General features: G+C 42.4%; 1 protein-coding gene across 6 annotated transcripts in view; it reads left to right on the top strand.

The window, feature by feature from the left end:
• Nucleotides 1-18,653, top strand: part of ABCG2 (ATP binding cassette subfamily G member 2 (JR blood group)) — a 142,827-nt gene that overhangs the window by 63,641 nt on the left and 60,533 nt on the right. The window contains exon 1 of one of the 6 annotated variants that reach the window (XM_067035477.1): nucleotides 17,219-17,354. The exons of 2 other annotated variants lie outside the window; for them this stretch is intronic. The gene's annotated coding sequence lies outside the window, so the exon portion shown is untranslated. Of the gene's footprint in view, nucleotides 1-17,218; nucleotides 17,759-17,857; nucleotides 18,020-18,653 lie in introns of those variants that run through there. 3 more of the 6 variants (XM_067035479.1, XM_067035480.1, XM_067035478.1) reach the window with 3 other exon arrangements.

The raw sequence follows: 18,653 nt of genomic DNA, 5'->3' as shown, positions 1-18,653 counted from the left end.
GTATATATCCAAAAAGAAAAACCAAAACACTAATTCAAAGAGTTACATGAACCCAGTGTTCATAGTAGCATTATTTACAATTGCCAAGATATGGAATAAACATAAATGGATAAAGGACATGTGGTGTATGTATACAATGGAATACTACTCAGCCATAAAAAAGAATGAAATTTTGCCATTTGCAACAACATGGATGGACTTAGAGGGTATTACGCTAAGTGAAATAAGTTGAACAGAGAAAGACAAATACTGTATGATATCACTTATATGTGAAATCTAAAAAATACAACAAACTAGTAAATATAACAAAAAAAGCAACAGATTCACAGATAGAGAGAACAAACTAGTGGTTACCAGTGGGGAGTGGGAAGGGGGAAGATAGGGGTAAGGGCTTAAGAGGTACAAACGGTTATGTATAAAATAAACAAGCTACAAGGATATGTCGTACAATGTGGAATAGAGCCAATATTTTATAATAAGTATAAATGGAGTGTGACCTTTAAAAATTGTACACTGTGTTGTACAATCACTCTGTTGTACACCTGTAAATTATATAATATTGTGTATCAACTCTACCTCGATTAAAAAAAAAAAACTCTTATCCAAGAATACTCTATCCAGCAAAGTTATCCTTCACATCTGAAGGAGAAATAAAGGCTTTCCCAGACAAACAAAAGCTAAGGGAGTTTATCACCACTAGTCCTGCCTTACATGAAATATTGAAAGGAGCTCTTCTACCTGAAACAAAAAGACAAAATTACACAAAACTTTTGGTAAAGTGATAAACAGACAGAATCAGAAAATTATAATTCTACATCAGAGTAGGTTGTTAACACTTAATTATAGCATAAAGGTTAAAGGAGAAAAAAGCATTAAAAATAACTGTAGTTACTTAAATTGATGATGAATCTACAACATAAAAAGGGATAATTTGTGACAACAAAAACATAAAAGGGGAAGAGGAAAAGGATGGAACCTGTACAGGCAAATGAAGACAAGATGCTATCAGCAGAAAGAGGACTATTTTATCTATGAAATGTTTTATACAAACCTCATGGTAACCACAAAGCAAAAATCTGAGCAGAGACACAAAATGTCAAAAAACAGGAAACTGAGAAAAATATCATAGAAAACCACCAAATTAAAATGGCAGACAACACCACAAGGAAAAAGAAATGATGGAGATACAGAACAGCCAGAAAACAAAAGATAAAATGGGAGTATTAAGTGCTCATCTATCAATAATCGCCCTAAATGTAAATGGATTAAATTCACCAATCAAAATACATAGAGAGGCTGGGTGGATTAAAAAACAAGGCCCAAAACTATATGCTGCCTCTGTGAGACTCATCTCAACTCTCAACACAAACATAGGCCCCAAGTGAAGAAATGGAAGATGACCCTCCAAGAAAATGGCAGCCAAAAGAAAGCAAGTGTGGCAATTCTCAAATCAGTCAAAATAGACTTCAAGACAAAAAAGGCAATAAGAAACAAAAAAAGACATTAAATAATGATAAAGGGGACAGTCCATCAAGAAAACATTTATTAATATATATGCATCTAACATAGGAGCACCAAAATATATAAAAGCAGTTATTAACAGACCTAAAGGGAGAACTTGACAGCAACGTAATAATAGTAGGGCGCTTTAACACCCCACTTACATCAATAGATATATCATCTAGACAGAAAGTCAACAAGGAATCATGAGCCTTAAAGAAAACATTGGACCAGATAAACTTAATAGATATATAAAGAACATTGCATCTGAAAGCAGGAGAAGACACACTTTTCACAAGTCTCAGTAAATTCAAGAAGATTAAAATCATGTCAGGCTTCTTTTCTGATCTTAATGGAATGAAACTAGAAATCAGCTACAAGAAGGAAGCTGGAAAAATCACGAATATGTGGAGTCTAAAAAGCATTGCCGCTGAACAACTGTTGGGTCAACAAAGAAATCAAAGTAGAAATTTAAAAACCTGAAGAAAAATGAAAATGAAAATATAACATATCAAAAGTTATGAGATTCAGCAAAATTGATACTGAGAGAAGTTTATAGCATACAAACGTACCTCAAGAAACAAGAAAAATCTCAAACAATTTAACCTGACACCTAAAGGAGCTAGAAAAAGAACAAATGAAGCCCCAAGTCAGTAGAAAAAAGGAAATAATAAAAATCAGAGCAGAAATAAATGAAACAGAGACTGAAATGACAGTAGAAAAGATCAGTGAAACTAAGAGCTGGTTCTTTGAAGAGATAAACAAAATGTAGAAACCTTTAGCTAGACTCAGTAAGAAAAAAGAGAGAAGGCTCAAATAAAATCAGAAATGAAAAAGGAGAAGTTCCAATGAAGACCACAGAAATACTAAGGATTATAAGAGACTGCTATGAACAGCTATCCATCAATAAATTGGACAACCTAGAAGAAATGGATAAGTTCTTAGAACTATACAACCTTCCAAGACTGAATCATGAAGAAATAAAAAAATTTGAATAGACCAATCACTAGTAAGGAGATTGAAACAGTAATCATAAACGTCCCCCCAAATAAGAGTCCAGGATCAGACAGCTTCATTGGTAAATTCTACCAAACATTCAAAGATATTTGATACCTATCCTTCTCAAACTCTTCCAAAAATTTGAAGAGGAGGGAACACTACCTAACACATTTTATGAGGCCAACATCACCCTGATGCCAAAACTAGACAAGGACAACACACAAAAAGAAAATTACAGACCAGTATTTCTGCTGAACATAGATGCAAAAATCCTCAACCAAATTATTAGCAAACCAAATTTAATTTGCGCAGCCTCTATGGAAAACAATATGGAGGTTCTTCAAAAAATTAAGAATAGGGCTTCCCTGGTGGCGCAGTGGTTAGGAATCCGCCTGCCGATGCAGGGGACACGGGTTCGTGCCCTGGTCTGGGAAGATCCCACATGTCGCGGAGCAAGTAAGCCCGTGAGCCATGGCCGCTGGGCCTGCGCGTCCGGAGCCTGTGCTCCGCAACGGGAGAGGCCACAGCAGTGAGAGGCCCGCGTACCGCAAAAAAAAAAAAAAAAAAAAAAAATTAAGAATAGACCTGCCATGTGATCCAGCTATTCCACTTCTGGGAATTTATGCAGAGAATATGAAAACACTAATTCTAAAAGATATATGCACCCTCATCCCTGTGTTCATTGCAGCATTATTTACAATAGTGAAGATATGGAAACAACCTAAGTGCCCATCAATAAATGAATGGATAAAGAAGATGTGGTGTATATATACAAAGGAATACTACTCAGCCATAAAAAAACATGAAATATTGCCATTTGTGACAACATGGATGAACGCTGATGGTATTATGCTAAATGACATAAGTCAGACAAACACCATATGATTTCACTCATCTGTGGAATCTAAAAAGTAAAACAAATAAACAATTATAGCAAAACAGAAACAAACTTACAGATACAAACTAGTGGTTACCAGAGGGGAGAGGAGTGGTGAGAGGGGCAGACAGGTGAAGGTGACCAAGAGGTACAAACTACTGGGTATAAAATAAATAAATTACAAGGATGTAATGTACAACACAGGGAATAGTGTCAATATCTTATAATAACATTGTTTGGAGTATAAGCTATAAAAATATTAAATTACCATGTTGTACACTTAATATAATATTGTAAGTCAAATATACTTTGATAAAAAAATTTGTAAAAATAGAAAAAAAAATATATAGAAACTATACTATTACTGTCTTAATGTCTAAAAGGATCAAATAAAATAATTTGTAATGTAGTTAAAAAAACAAAACATTGCAGTACTGGCATAAGAAGAGACATATAGACTAATAGAATAGACTAGAGAGCCCAAGAATAAACACTCGTGTGGTCAGTTGATTTTCAGCAAAGGTACCAAGTTCACTCAATGGGAAAAGGACAGTCTTTTTCAAGAAGTGGTGTTGGGTCCTGATTTCAAAGTATACTACAAAGCTACAGTAATCAAAACAGTATGGTACTGGCACAAAAACAGACACATAGATCAGTGGAACAGAATAGAGAGCCCAAAAATAAATCCAGAAATAAATATGGTGAATTAGTCTATGACAAAGGAGGCAAGAATATACAATGGGGACAAGACAGCCTCTTCAATAAATGGTGTTGGGAAAACTGGACAGCTACATGCAAAAGGATTAAACTAGACTACTTTCTCACACTGTGTAGAAAAATAAACTCAAAATGGATTAAAGACGTCAATATGAGACCTGAAACTATACAACTCCTGGAAGAAAACAGGGGGTATGCTTTTTGACATCAGTCTTAGCAATAGTTTTTTGGATCTGTCTCCTCAAGCAACGGAAACAAAAGCAAAAATAAACAAATAGGACCATGTCAAACTAAAAAGCTTTTGCACATCAAAAGAAACTCTCAACAAAATGAAAAGGTAGCCTACCAAACAGGAGAAGATACTTGCAAACAATATATCTGGTAAGGGGTTAATATCCAAAATATACAAAGAGACTCTTCCCTGGTTAGGACTCTGTGCTTCCACTACAATGGGTGTGGGTTCGATCCCTGGTCAGGGATGTGTGCATGTACACAGGGATGCAGTGTGCATGCCACACTGCACAGCCAAACAAAAACAAAAACAAAAGCTTAGGCAGTTCAACAAAAAAAAAACAAACAACCTGATTTTAAAAATGGGCAGACATTTGCAGCAACATGTGTGAACATGGAGATTATCATACTAAGTGAAATAAGCCAGACAGAGAAAGAGAAAGACAAGTATCATATGGTATTGCTTATATGCAGAATCCAAAAAAAAAAAAAAAGATACAAATGAACTTATTTGCAACACAGAAACAGACTGACAAGCCTTAGGAAACAAACTTATGGTTACCAAAGGGGAAAGGTGGAGGGGAGGGATAAATTGGGAGTTTGGGATTGACATATACACACTACTATATCTAAAATAGATAACCAACAAGGACCTACTATACAGCACAGGGAACTCTGCTCAGTATTCTGTAATAATGTAAAAGGGAAAAGAATTTGAAAAAGAATAGGCACATGTATATGTGTAACTGAATCACTTTGCTGTAACTAATACAACATTGTTAATCAACTACACTCCAATATAAAATAAACATTTTTTAAAAAATGGGCAGAGGACCTGAATAGATATTTTTCCAAAGAAGACATACAAATGGCCAATAGACACATGAAAAGATGCTCAACATCACTAACCATAAGGGAAATGTAAATTAAAACCACAGTGAGATACTACCTCACATCTGTCAGAATGGCAACCATGAAAAAGACAACAAGTAAGTATTGGCGAGGGTGTGGAGAAAAGGGAACACTTGCACACTGTTGGTAGGAATGTAAATTGCTGCAGCCACTGCAGAAAACAGTCTGGAGGTTTCTCAAAAAACTAAAAATACAACTACCATATGACCCAGAAATTCTGCTCCTGGATATACAGTATCCAGAAAAAAAAAGAAAACACTAATTCAAAAGGATACATGCAATTCATAGCAGCAGTATTTACAACTGCCAAGATATGGAAGCAACCTAAGTGTCCACCAACAGATGAATGGATAAAGAAGATGTGGTGTGTGTACACAATGGAATACTACACAGCCATAAAAAAAGAAATCTTGCCATTTGCAAAAACATGAATGGCTCTGGAGGGTGTTATGCTAAGTAAAATAAATCAGACAGAGAAGGATAAATCCTGTATAATCTCACATATATATGGAATCTAAAAAACAAAACAAAATGAAAACAGATACACAGATATGCAGAACAAAGGCGTGGTTGCCAGAATGGAGGGTGAGGGGAGAAATAGGTGAAGGGGATGAAGAGGTACAGACCTCCAGTTATAAAATAAATAAGCCATGGGGATGTAATATACAGCATAAGGAATATGATCAATAATATTATAATAATTTTGAATGGGGACAGTTATTAGACTTATGGTGATAATTTCATAATGTATGCAAATGTCAAATCATTGTGTAGTACACCTGAAACTAACATAATATTGTATATCAACTATATTTCAGTTTTTAAAAATGGTGTTGGGAAAACTATATCTGGGTGCAAAAGAATTAATATGGAACCTTTCTTTACACCACAGATAGAAAACTCAAGATGGATAAAAGACCTAATACCTGAGAGCTAAAACTATAAAACTCTTAGAAGGAAGCGTCAGGGAAAATCATTATGACAGTAGATTTGGCAATGATTTCTTCAATCTGACACTGTTGCTTATCTTACAGTATGCTTTCCCTCCTTGGCCTATGACCACTATATGCCAATAGCAACCCTCAGAGATTATGACCACCAAAAAGGGACTAAACATTTCCAAACATCCTCTGGGAAGGTCGGGGAGGGGGGCATGTAGTGCCCTTACTTGAAACCACTGCAAGATTGAAAAAGGTTTTGTGTGATGTTAATAGCATATTTTCAGAGATGGGAGAGAAAACTTCATCTGGTGGGGTATCTTTTTTGACCACTGTCCTTAGCATAGAAAGTTAAATTGGCTAATTCACCCTTTGGGAACTTCACTTATTTAAAAATTCTTTTTTTTTTTCTTTTTTTAATAAGAATCATGCATCTCATTTCAAATGATTCAAGCAGTGCAGAATTTTTTTTAATGGGTGAGAAAAATAATAATTCACATTTTGAGCTTCACTCTTGACCAAAATAAATAAATAAATAAAAACCACAAAAAACAAACCAAAAAAACCCTCTCTGATTTAATTTGAGTCCATAATAAATATTTGGAGGTTGCACATGTAGCTTTTAAATAGTTTCATTTAAAAAGGTATCAATTGGGGGACTTCCCTGGTGGCGCAGTGGTTAAGAATCCACCTGCCAATGCAGGGGACACAGGTTCAATCCCTGGTCCAGGAAGATCCCACATGCCGCAGAGCAGCTAAGCCCGTGCGCCACAACTACTGAGGCCTGCGCACCCTAGAGCCGGCACACCGCAACTACTGAAGCCTATGTGCTCTAGGGCCCACGTGCCGCAGCTACTGAGCCCACGTGCTGCCGCTACTGAAGCCCACGCCCCTAGAGCCTGTGCTCCTCAACAAGAGAAGCCACTGCAGTGAGAGGCCCATGCACTGCAACGAAAAGAGTAGCCCGTGCTTGCGGCAACTAGAGAAAGCCTGCACGCAGCAGCAAAGACCCAGTGCAGCCAAAAAAAAGGTATCAGTTGGTTTCCTGCTTTTTTTTTTTTTTTTTTTTTTGCAGTACACGGGCCTCTCACCGCTGCGGCCTCTCCCGTTGCGGGGCACAGGCTCCGGACGCGCAGGCTCAGCGGCCACGGCTCACGGGCCCAGCCGCTCCGCGGCATGTGGGATCCTCCCGGACCGGGGCACGAACCCGCGTCCCCCGCATCGTCAGGCGGGCTCTCAACCACTGCGCCACCAGGGAAGCCCGGTTTCCTGCTTTGAACGATGAGAAGGTATCACATTTCTTTCCCCCTCCTTTCACCTCCCCCTTAGCTTTTAAGATTTGTAAGTTTTTATGTTTACAATACTTATATTATGTGTATAAACATAATTTCCATGGTGAGAAGTATTATTTTCTATATAAATGTATTTTAATGCATATTACCAATCGTTTTACTTACTTTTTTCCAGAGTTCTTTACTTTTCTCTCTCTGTTAATTAGCTGGGTCTTGTTAGTTGGTTTTTTTTCCATCTAGAGTTCATGGGTGCTCTCTGCTCTGACTTTAATGGTCAAGGGAATTTGTCATCACTTGGCATGGTGGATAAGGCGCATGGAGAAATACTATGACTCCAAGGAAATTAGGCATAAGATAAGTACATTTCATTATTAGGGAAAGTGTGACATTTAAAATTCAATTTACTTTAAACATTGTAGCCTATTCTTTGATTTAACTATTATATTTATAATATGCCTATAAAAAGGAAGTAAGTAGCTTAAATTAAAAGAGTTGGTGAGGGACTTCCCTGGTGGTCCAGTGGTTAAGAATCCACCTTCCAATGCAGGGACGGGGGTTTGATCCCTGGTTGGGGAACTAAGATCCCACATGCTGTGGGACAGCTAAGCCTGCGCGCCGCAACTACTGAGCCCTCACACCACAACTAGAGAGGAGCTGGCGCTCTTCAACAAAGATCCCATGTGCCGCAACTAAGACCCGATGCAGCCAAATAAATGAATATTTTTAAAAAAAGAGTTGGTGAAAGGTGATATATGAGATAAACATGAAAATTAATTACTAAGATAGAGTCCATATCTTTGGACATGAAAATATGTATGAAATACATATGAAAATATTTATGAATAAAATTATTTGGCCTCCGAAATTTGTTTCAAAATAATCTGTGGGAGAGGGAGAAGAGGAGTATCAGTGAAACAAAGATTGGCTACTAGCTGAGATCAGCACATAGGCGTTCATCATACTGTTCTTTCTACTTGTGAAATGCTTGGAAATTTCCATAGTAAGAAGAAAAAGTGAAGATGACAGATACATTTGAGGACTTCTATTTTCAGCGATATTGCAGTTAGAGATCCTGAAACTACCCAGCTACATGATATCTAAAATGCTTGGTAAAATTTTAAAACCACTCTTAAATGATTAGATGAGTCAGCTAAGATCAGAATGGAGTAAACTAAATTTTAGAGCCTTGGTTACCCTGAGGCCTACAGTCGTCTTTATTGAGACTCTGAACTGCATTGCACAGAGGGGACAGGGACAAAGCCTGAATTCACAAAAAATAGAAGCGTAATGCCTGGGCCCAGGGGAGGTGCGCCCTCAGAGAGGGCGAGCTAAAAGAGGAAACCCACCCTGCAAAGGTGAACCGCAAGAACTCATTTCTACATTTCCGTCTTGGGCTGAGCTGTGAATGAAAGTTAAAAAAAAAAAAAAAAAAGCACCTCCTTTGAGAATTTGTAGCCACTGGCCAGACCTCAGGTAGTTTGGGACCCAGTCCACCTTCTTTGTATGATCCCAAAACACAAGCCTATAATTTAAAGAGTATCAGGGTAGGTAATATCCCCAGGTGTCTAAGAGAAGCAAAACCAGGCTTTCCCAGATGAGCACACCCTCAGCCAGGCCTCAAGGAATTCCTAGAGACAGTTAACAAAAAACTCACAGTAAAATATTACAAAACAGAAACCCAGCAAGCCATAGATAACAGAACTAGAACCACAGAGAGGTCAGCTTTTATAATTAATTATCAGAATTAAAATTAAAAAATAAGTCTGCTTGAAATGTTTTCAGATTTAAAAAGGGCATTGAAAACATGAGCGAGAGAATAGGAGACTAATGATTAGGCCAATTTGAAGAACAAAATATTACTTTTAGGGCTTCCCTGGTGGTGCAGTGGTTGAGAGTCCGCCTGCCGATGCAGGGGACGCGGGTTCGTGCCCCGGTCCGGGAGGATCCCACGTGCCGCGGAGCGGCTGGGCCCGTGAGCCGTGGCCGCTGAGCCTGCGCGTCCGGAGCCTGTGCTCCGCAATGGGAGGGGCCACAGCGGTGAGAGGCCCGCATACCGCAAAAATATATATATATATATATATATTACTTTTAGAAATTAAAAAAAAAAGAAACTTACTAAAATTAAGAATTCAAATGGGTAGAAAGTTAAACGAAAGATTAATATAACTGTATAGAGTATTAGTGACCAGGAAGATAGATCTGAGGAATTTATCCAAAGTATAGCCACGGGGAGGTAAGATGTGGACATCCATCGTAAGGGGAATTAAGAGCCGCGGAGGAGCAGGAAAAGGGCCCAACAGACTGCATCTGTGTCTTCCTGTTTCCTACAAGTGGAGCAGCCCATTGGCTACATCCCTAGCCAGAACTTAGCAGCGCTTTTTTTTTTTTTTTTTTTTTTCAAGGATCCACATAATTTTTTTCATTATCAGTCTTACGAATTACTGAGGTGGGGCAAGGCCAGGACTGTAGCTTGAATCTCACATTTCTGTCGAGAAACAATCTGATTGGGGAAGCCCTGTCACTGAGCAGTGGAGGCGTCCCAGGCCACTAGCCGTGTGAGCGACCTTCCCAGAGGCGACAGAGGAGACCAGGCACTTCACAGAGGTCTGTCCAGGGGCTCTCGGTGTCCACTGCCCCCCTATAGGGAGGCCCGGGGAGGCTCGATGGGCTGGGAGAGCTTCGCCACGCAGGCGCTTGGTCTCTGTCTTAACATTCCCACCCACGTCACACAGCCCCAGGCAGAGGTGGGCGCGCTTTCCCCCACGAACTTCCACCCTCGCGTAAGTGGGCAGTCCCATCGCTGCTCTGGGCTTCAGGCAGAGAGCCTGGCTCCAGTCCCCTGCTTTGTGTCATTGGAGTTCCCTTTGTTCAGCCAAACTCCTTACCACTCCTTACCGCCTGCTTCTAGACTCAAGGCCTGCAACCCACAAGCTTGGTAATTAAGATTCTGGGTTCCTTTCATGGAGATACTCTTGGTTTTGCAACTGACTGGACTTTCTCGTTTTTTTTGTCTTTTACTTTGATCCATTGTGATTGAGGGGAATTTTGAAGGGTGAATGAGTTTATTCTACATTCTCTCTTCAAAGAAATTTTTGAGCAGTTTTTACAGGAAATAATAGTGTCCTTATTTCTTATATCTGCAATAATGAGCATAAGTCATTTACTGTCTGACCTTGGGCAAGTTGCATAATCTCACTTATGCTTCAGTTTCATCATCTGCAAGATAAGAGATTTTTATAGAACCCACTAAGGGCATTGTTGTGAAGATGAAATGAGGTTAAAAAAAATGCACAAGGTCTAAAGGCACTTAGAACTCTGTCTGGGCAAGTAGCAAGTACTCAGTAAACATTACCTGTTATTATTGGTACTGGGTAAAAATCGAGGTTACCTTATGTTTTCCAAATATACATTATTTTATTTTTATCTTTATTCAACCCTGTGACATAGGTATCGTCACCCTTAATTTGAGGTAAGAAAGTGAGGCACCCAAGGGTCAAATAGGAAAAATTGTAGCGGTGAGATGAACCTTCGGTACATCTAGACTGGCTGTTGGCTTTGTTACACATAGAATGATTAATGTATGTTTCTTGGTCTAATATGGGTGATGACATAGAGAAGAGTAAGATGTCGTTCTGGGTGAGGCTGTTATGTTTTGGGCTCTGTGGATATTATCTGTTACAATAGACGGCATGACAGCCAGAAGTGAGAACAGTCTAAGACATTATATAATGAATCATGTGTCATTTAATGCTCTTTACACTTTAACTTCAGTTGCTCCCAGGATCCCACGAATGAACTCTTACCTCTACAGGCAATAAAATGTTTATAGCAGTCAGTAATGTATCGAGTGAAAAAGGTCAGTCTCAGTGAAACCCTCTTCCATTTTTACAACATTCAGGTAAGGGTAGATAAACCCCTGAATTACATAAGATAAACTCACTTTTTTTTTTTCAGTCAATAAATTATCAAGTATTTGTCTGTGCAAGGCCCTGAGCAAGGCAACATTGAGGAAATACACTTCGGTGTATTTCCTAAGACAGAAAGACATGCTTTCTGTCTTAGTAATTCTCATTAACGATCCACAAGGTATTCAGCTTCTCAGGTTTGAGATCTTAAAGTCAGCTCCGGCTTCTTTTGTCTCTCACTTTCAGTGTTTTATCCATTACCTGGAACTGTAAATTCTTACTTTATGATGTTTCTTTCGTGTCTCTTTCCTCACAAATTTTTTCCACCATTGCCCATCTTTTGTGTCACATAACACATATCCATAAAGTCCTATGTTTAAGTAAACTTTTAAATTGCAGTATAACCTAATACAGAAAAAGCAAAGAAAATCTAAGTAAACCATTTGATGTATATTTACAAAGTGAACATACCTGTATATCTGCCACCCAGACCCCCGTATGTATACTTTTGTTTGTTTGTTTATTATCAGTATCCCGGAGTCTCCCTTATGTTCCACCCTGGTCATTGTCCCTTTCAAAGGTAACTACTCATCTTACTTTTATTACTGCACCTGAATTTTATCTATTTTGGTTTCTTTTTTGGGCTTGTTTGCTTATTTTTACTGAAATATAATTGGCATATAACAAATACACAAATATGTATGTGTGTATATATATATTTGATCTGAGTAACAGATGTACAAGTGTGTTTACTTTGTAAATACACATCAAGCTGTTTACTTAGATTTTCTGTACTTTTTCTATATGTGTGTTATACTTCCATTAAAAAGTTTACTTCAACGAAAGACTTTATAGATATGTGAAATTTACTTTGGTGGACTCTCAACATCTAAACTTTCAGTCTGTTTTGCAGGGACAAATGTTACAACTTCTGTCCCACTTTGTAACTCTGCAGGTTAATTATCTGTACCTACCTAATTATATACATTTTTTCCTCTGCTATGCTCATTCTTTTAGGGCTTGACTAACTCTGTGAACTTTACCACCAAATGAGTTATTTGGTCTCTTGTCTGCTATCTAAAGAAAATTATAAATCAAAGCGGTCCGGCTGCACGTCTGGCCTCAACACCTCCACCATCCCCTGCCGCCCTCCCCTCACCCCATCTTATGCTGTCTCTCTCTGTATTAATGCCACCTTCTCTTCTCTTCTCTTCTCCATACCTATAAAAACATTGACAACTGGTTTTTTGTGTTTCTCTTCTTTCCAAGATGTCACTACTTTGGCAGAGTCTGTGTTTATTTAGATGACCAACCCATCACCCTACCTTCTGTGCTCTTTGATCTTCTCAACTTAACCTTCAGTGTAGGCAGAATTCTAAAGATTGCCTTCTCCCCCAGGGTCCAAGATTCCACTGGTATGTAACCAAACATTAATCTGGGTACTGCTCTGAGGAGTTTTGAAGTTGTGATTGAAGTCCCAAATGAGTTCACCCCCAAATAGTGAGATTATCTAGATGGGCCTGATGTAATCACACAAGCCCTTTAAGAGGAGGAAGGCGAAATCCACGAGATCAGAAGTTTGAGAACCTGCTTTGAAGACGGAGGGGAGTCACATGAGAAGGAATGAGGGCAGCCTGAAGGAGCTGGAAATGAGGAAATGAGGACCTCAGTCCTAAAACTGCAAGGAATTGGATTCTGCCAACAACCTGTCCTTGGAAGTAGATTCTTCAGATAAGAGTCTTCAGGTAAGAGCCCGGCTGGCTCATACTTTGATTTGGCCCCATGATACCCTAAGCAGAGCCAAGCCTAGCCCACCTAGATTCCTGACCTCCAGAATTTTGAAATAATTAATGAGTATTGTTTTAAGATGCTAAGCTGATGGCATGTTCTCAGCACTAGAAGATAAATATACCTTCCTTCCATTTCCAGAATTTTACTCTCACATTCAAACCACGGGACCTTGTCAGATCCTGGAGTGCCAGTTTCCTACTCAGTGACTTCACCCTCCAGTTCCAGCTCTTCAGCCTCCCAGTGACCCCGCTATTGGCTCCCTTTCTACCTGTCTCTTCCTGGCTTCACTTTCCTGTGATGAATCACTTCACCCGCTCAGACTCTTGCCCCATTTTTCTATTGCCTTACCCCCCCCCCCGCAAAATCACGTCCTCGAATTCATTCAACCTTCTAACCCGCTCTATCTTTATTTACTTCTTTGTGATTGGGAAAGCCATGCCCATTTGTGGCTTTGATAGCACCACTTTTATAGAGTCCAGTCTTAGGGGTCCTTGGTGTTGCTCTGTAGCCCCTCTCTGGGTCCCTTGGAAGAAAAACTTTTCCTCTGCCAATAGGTCTAGTGGGGCTGGGGGAGGAATGAAAGTTAATTGACCACAGACCGATTAAAGGAGAAAAGATCGGGTTCTGGGGCTTATAGACCTGCTTAATAGGGGAAAGGAGGGTGGAGAGAAAGGGAATTCTATGGGAAAACGAAGGACTTTTAGGAAAGACAAGTAGGCTTTTAGGGAAAGAAAGAAGTATGGCAGTTTGTGATGTTTGTTTGTGCAGTTTCTTATCTAGGTGTTCCTGGCTGGCACTGAAGCTCCTCTGAGGGGATTTATAGCAGCTTTTCATTCTCTGAAGGCTCTGCCTTTAGTCGGATAAGGGTAGCTTCAAAAAAGAAAAAGCTTCTTTCTGCAACAGCTGTATCTCATATGTCTTCCGTTTAAATAGTCTTCATAGCAGCCCTGTGGGTCCCTACACGAGCATCCTCTTTGTTTCCTTAGGGCCGTGTGGTAAGGAGAATGATGACCTGCCAAAGATGTCCATGTCCTAATACCCAGAATGTGAATGTGCTAGGTTACGGAATCAGAGGACTTTAAAATAAGGAGATTACCCTGGTTTATCTGGTGGGTCTCATGTAATTATAAGAGTCCTGGGTTTATCTGGCAGGTCTCATGTAATTATAAGGGTCCTCAAAGGTAGAAGAGGGAGGTAGAAGATGAGAGTCAGAGAAAGAGACGTGGTGACAGAAGTAAGGTCCGAGAGATGCTGTGTTGTTGGCGGGAGGGGAGGGGGCCATAGCCCAGGAACTCAGGAAGCCTCTGAAACCTGGAAGAGTTTCCAGAAAGGAACCCAGAACTGCTAACAGCTTTGGTTTCAGCCCAGTTATGCCCACGTGGGACTTCTGATCTACAGAAATGCCAGGTCATACGTTTCCGTTGCTTTAAAGCCACCAGTTTTGCGGTAGTTTGTTACCGCAGCCACAGGAAATGAATTCCTCATTTTTTCAGATCCCTGATCTTCTCATTCGCGCCCAAACTCTCAGCACATCCCTCAACTTCAGAGAGAAGGTGTAGTTGTCGGCCAGACATTTCTTTCCATTTTCTCTCTTTTCCCTTCTTAAAACATTTGTTACATGAGGCCATCCCCTGACTCCCTTCCCCTTTGCCACAATTAAAAAAAGATATATTTTTGGCTTTTCTAACACTAATTCGTCTGAATTCTAATTCCATTCTGCTTTCTAAGGTGTACCTGATTATACCAGTTAACCACCTTTTCTTCTTTATGGCTTGTCCTCTTGGCATGGACACATATTCTGGCCTGTAATTTAAACCCAACAAGAAATATGTTCTCTGAACCCCAAGACAGCCTTTAGGTGTATGCCTTTCTCTCACCTTCCTTTTTTTTTTTTTTTTTTTTTAAATTTTTATTTATTTATGGCTGTGTTGGGTCTTCGTTTCTGTGCGAGGGGCTTTCTCTAGTTGTGGCAAGCGGGGGCCACTCTTCATCGCTGTGCGCGGGCCTCTCACTATCGCGGCCTCTCTTGTTGCGGAGCACAGGCTCCAGACGCGCAGGCTCAGTAGTTGTGGCTCACGGGCCCAGTTGCTCCGTGGCATGTGGGATCTTCCCAGACCAGGGCTCGAACCCATGTCCCCTGCATTGGCAGGTGGATTCTCAACCACTGCGCCACCAGGGAAGCCCCTCTCACCTTCCTTTTATAGTGAGACCTTTGGGAAGAGCTGTCTATACCCTGTTCCTGTTTTCTCACTAACTCGTCATCAGTGCTCAAGCAACTACAGACTGAACAGTCTCTCACGGAGTGAATCAAAGGCCCTTGGTAGCTGTAAGCGGAGCCATGGGGGCCGTGGTGCAAAGGGCCTCTTGCACCATCCTTTATTTGCTTCAACTTAAGTAGTAATGAAAATAAATATACTGGGATCCAGTGCAAACATTATATATGTAAACCAAATGCCCCCAGGCCCATAATAAGCCCTGCCTGAAACCTGAACTTGCTGAGGGGGAATTGACCCTGAGTTCACCACTTGGCGTAAGCACCAAGGAATGGACTGGGTCCTTACCAGCTCCTTGCACTTGGTGGCCAGGCAGGCAGGTAGACTGAGAGCTCAGGGCAGCCGGGAGAGTTTTGGAGGATATTAAGAATCCCATGAGAAGGATGAAGAGAGCTTCTCATAGGTCCATATAAGAGCTTTGATAGTACAGGGCCTGATTGATGGAACTTTCTAGGCCCAGGAAGTTTGTGCCTTTAATGAGAAGACTTTTTGATTTTGCTTTGGTTGCCATTCTATATAATATATAAATCATATCCTTTATCAACGTTAAACAGATTTGCAACCGTCTCTTGCTGACACTGCCGTGGAGAGGCCACGGCAGTGACAAGCACTGACATCAAGCACTGACACCCCTCTTAGAACCATCCAAGCAAACCCCCCTCACTGGTGTGACAATTGGAAAGGAGTATTATGCGTCCCCTCTCCCCGACGAGTCTCCCAGTTATTTTTGGAGTGTTCAACAGGGAGACTCAGGTGACTTCCTGAATGAGACTATCGGCTCCCTTTACCCGAAGGCATCTTTTTTGAATCATCTAGTTATGTCCATGTACACTACCTGAGGTGTCACACATGGTGACACCTCAGCCCTTCCAGCACCCACTTAAGATCTGCAATGTGTGCTTCCCTGGTGGCGCAGTGGTTGAGAGTCCGCCTGCCGATGCAGGGGACACGGGTTCGTGCCCCGGTCCGGGGGGATCCCACATGCCGCGGAGCGGCTGGGCCCGTGAGCCATGGCCGCTGAGCCTGCGCGTCCGGAGCCTGCGCTCCGCAATGGGAGAGGCCACAACAGTGAGAGGCCCGCGTACCACAAAAAAAAAAAAAAAAAAAAAAAAAAAAAAAAAATCTGCAATGTGTGCGTCAAGGGTGTGGACTCCAGACGGCCCCGAAGCTTTCCAGTTGGGACTGTAAAGAAATCCTCACTTTGATAATGCTGTGGTTTGACCGCAAGGCACATAAAACGTGACAGTGACTTCAACCAGCTTGGAGATGGTCCAGCAGGTCAGTGATATCATCAGAGACCCAGGCTCTTTCTGTTTACTTATTATGCCATCTAAGAAATTAATAGAAAGAAATGGGGGTCTTCCCTGGTGGCGCAGTGGTTTGAGAGCCCGCCTGCCGATGCAGGGGACGCGGGTTCGTGCCCCGGTCCGGGAAGATCCCACGTGCCGCGGAGCGGCTGGGCCCGTGAGCCATGGCCGCTGAGCCTGCGCGTCCGGAGCCTGCGCTCCGCAACGGGAGAGGCCACAACAGTGAGAGGCCCGCATAACAGAACGTATTGGGATGAGGTTAGGAACTCTTCCTGAATCTGCACTTTCCAGCTTTTCTACACCATCAGTGCCTTGAAAAGAAGTACTGATATTTATTACAGGAGTGCGAGGGACACATTTAAACCGCTCACAGTACTATTTTCATTCAGCAAGTTTTGTTTCCCCCACTCCTAGATTCAGTTCCTGATTTTACTGCCCGGGGGCGCGCGCACCTGATTTCTCAGAAGCTCATTCATTAGAGACCGCCTCCTCGCTCTGGGGGTGGACAACGTGTGCGACAGAAAACACCAAAACAAAACTCGGTGTCCGCCTCCCCTGGTGCCGAGGAGCGTGGGGCAGCGGCAGGGGCCCAATCCATCCAGGTCAGAGCAGGTACTGATCGGCCCGGGTAGCATCCTGGGGCTTCCAGGGCCAGTCGCCCCTGCCGTTTCGTGCGAGCCCCGGAGGCCAGGAGCTGGGGCTTTGTGCCTGCGGGCTCCGGGGTAGTCACCTCCGCCAGCCGGTCCCCGCGGGCAGGTGACGGTGTGGTCCAGCGCCGGGCTGGATGCGCGCACACAGCGCTCGCCCGCGTTCCGCCCGAGCGCCGGCGCCTTATCAGCGGCGAGACAGGCGGCGCCACGCCTCCCGCCGGCCTCCGGGCAACGACCCCGAGGGAGCCGGGGTGCGAGACAGGGGCCCCGCCCTGCGCGCTCCCCGCTCGCCGCCCGCCGCCCGCTTCCCCTTGACAGTGACCGTCGTCCGGGGCCAGCTCCTTCCCAGGCCGGCCCGCGGCGCCGGTGAGTGCGGGGCTCGCGGGGAGCGCGCGGGCGCGGCGGCTGGGCTGCCCGCCGGGGCGTGGGCGTCGGTCGGAGGACGTCGCCCCTCCGGCGGGCGCGGCCTGGGTCCTGGGTCGTGCGCCGCTGCGCGCCGGCTCCCGAGCGCGCGCGCCAGGCGCAAGAGGGAGCCAGACCGGGCGGACGCTGGGAGGAGGCCGCCTGGAGAGGGGCGCGTGGTGCGGGCGCTTGCTGTCCTCGTTGAGTGGGAGCCGCTTCGGTCGGGTATGTTTGGAAGGTCCAGCTGACTCAGCTTAGCGTTTATGTGAATGATTGTTAGTACTGTGCCTCGGAGCAGCACAGCTGCGGAGACTGAAGACGTTGGTTAGATTAAACTGAACCACTGTTTAACTGAGCGAGTGAACTGTGAAAGCCGTTTGGGACGTGTGTGCCACGAAAGGTCCGTGGCTGCTGCGTGTATGCATTTGGTAGAGAAGAGAAAACTGTAGTCCCTCCCAGCCAGTTTCATTTGAAAGTGAGTATGAAACAGACTGAAAATATGGCCTTTTTTTTTTTTTTTTTTTTTTAAACCAGAAAACAGTGTCTTGGTGCTACCGAGTCCGTGTCTGGTAGTGTGTGTTAGCCGGTTGGTAAAACTCTTGCCTTTCCCCAAATGTATGAAGCTAGAGTTGATACTGGGTGGATAGAAACTTATTGAGTATGGAAATAGGGGAGAAGTGTGTTAATATTGGTGCTTTTAAAGGGATTAGCCAATATATTCTATGTCTTTTTCTCCCCAGGACAGAAAATGCGTCCACAACTTTGCATGGTTTACCAAAGAGCTATATTGAGCTGCCTTTTGTAATTTTTCTGTGGGTAGTTGACTTTTAATGATTAACTTCAAAATATTAAGCTTATT

The sequence above is a fragment of the Kogia breviceps genome, chromosome 6 (assembly GCF_026419965.1).
Source record: "Kogia breviceps isolate mKogBre1 chromosome 6, mKogBre1 haplotype 1, whole genome shotgun sequence".
NCBI lineage: Eukaryota > Metazoa > Chordata > Mammalia > Artiodactyla > Physeteridae > Kogia > Kogia breviceps.
Note: the sequence above shows the minus strand (reverse complement) of the source record. Positions and strands in the feature narration are given on the sequence as shown.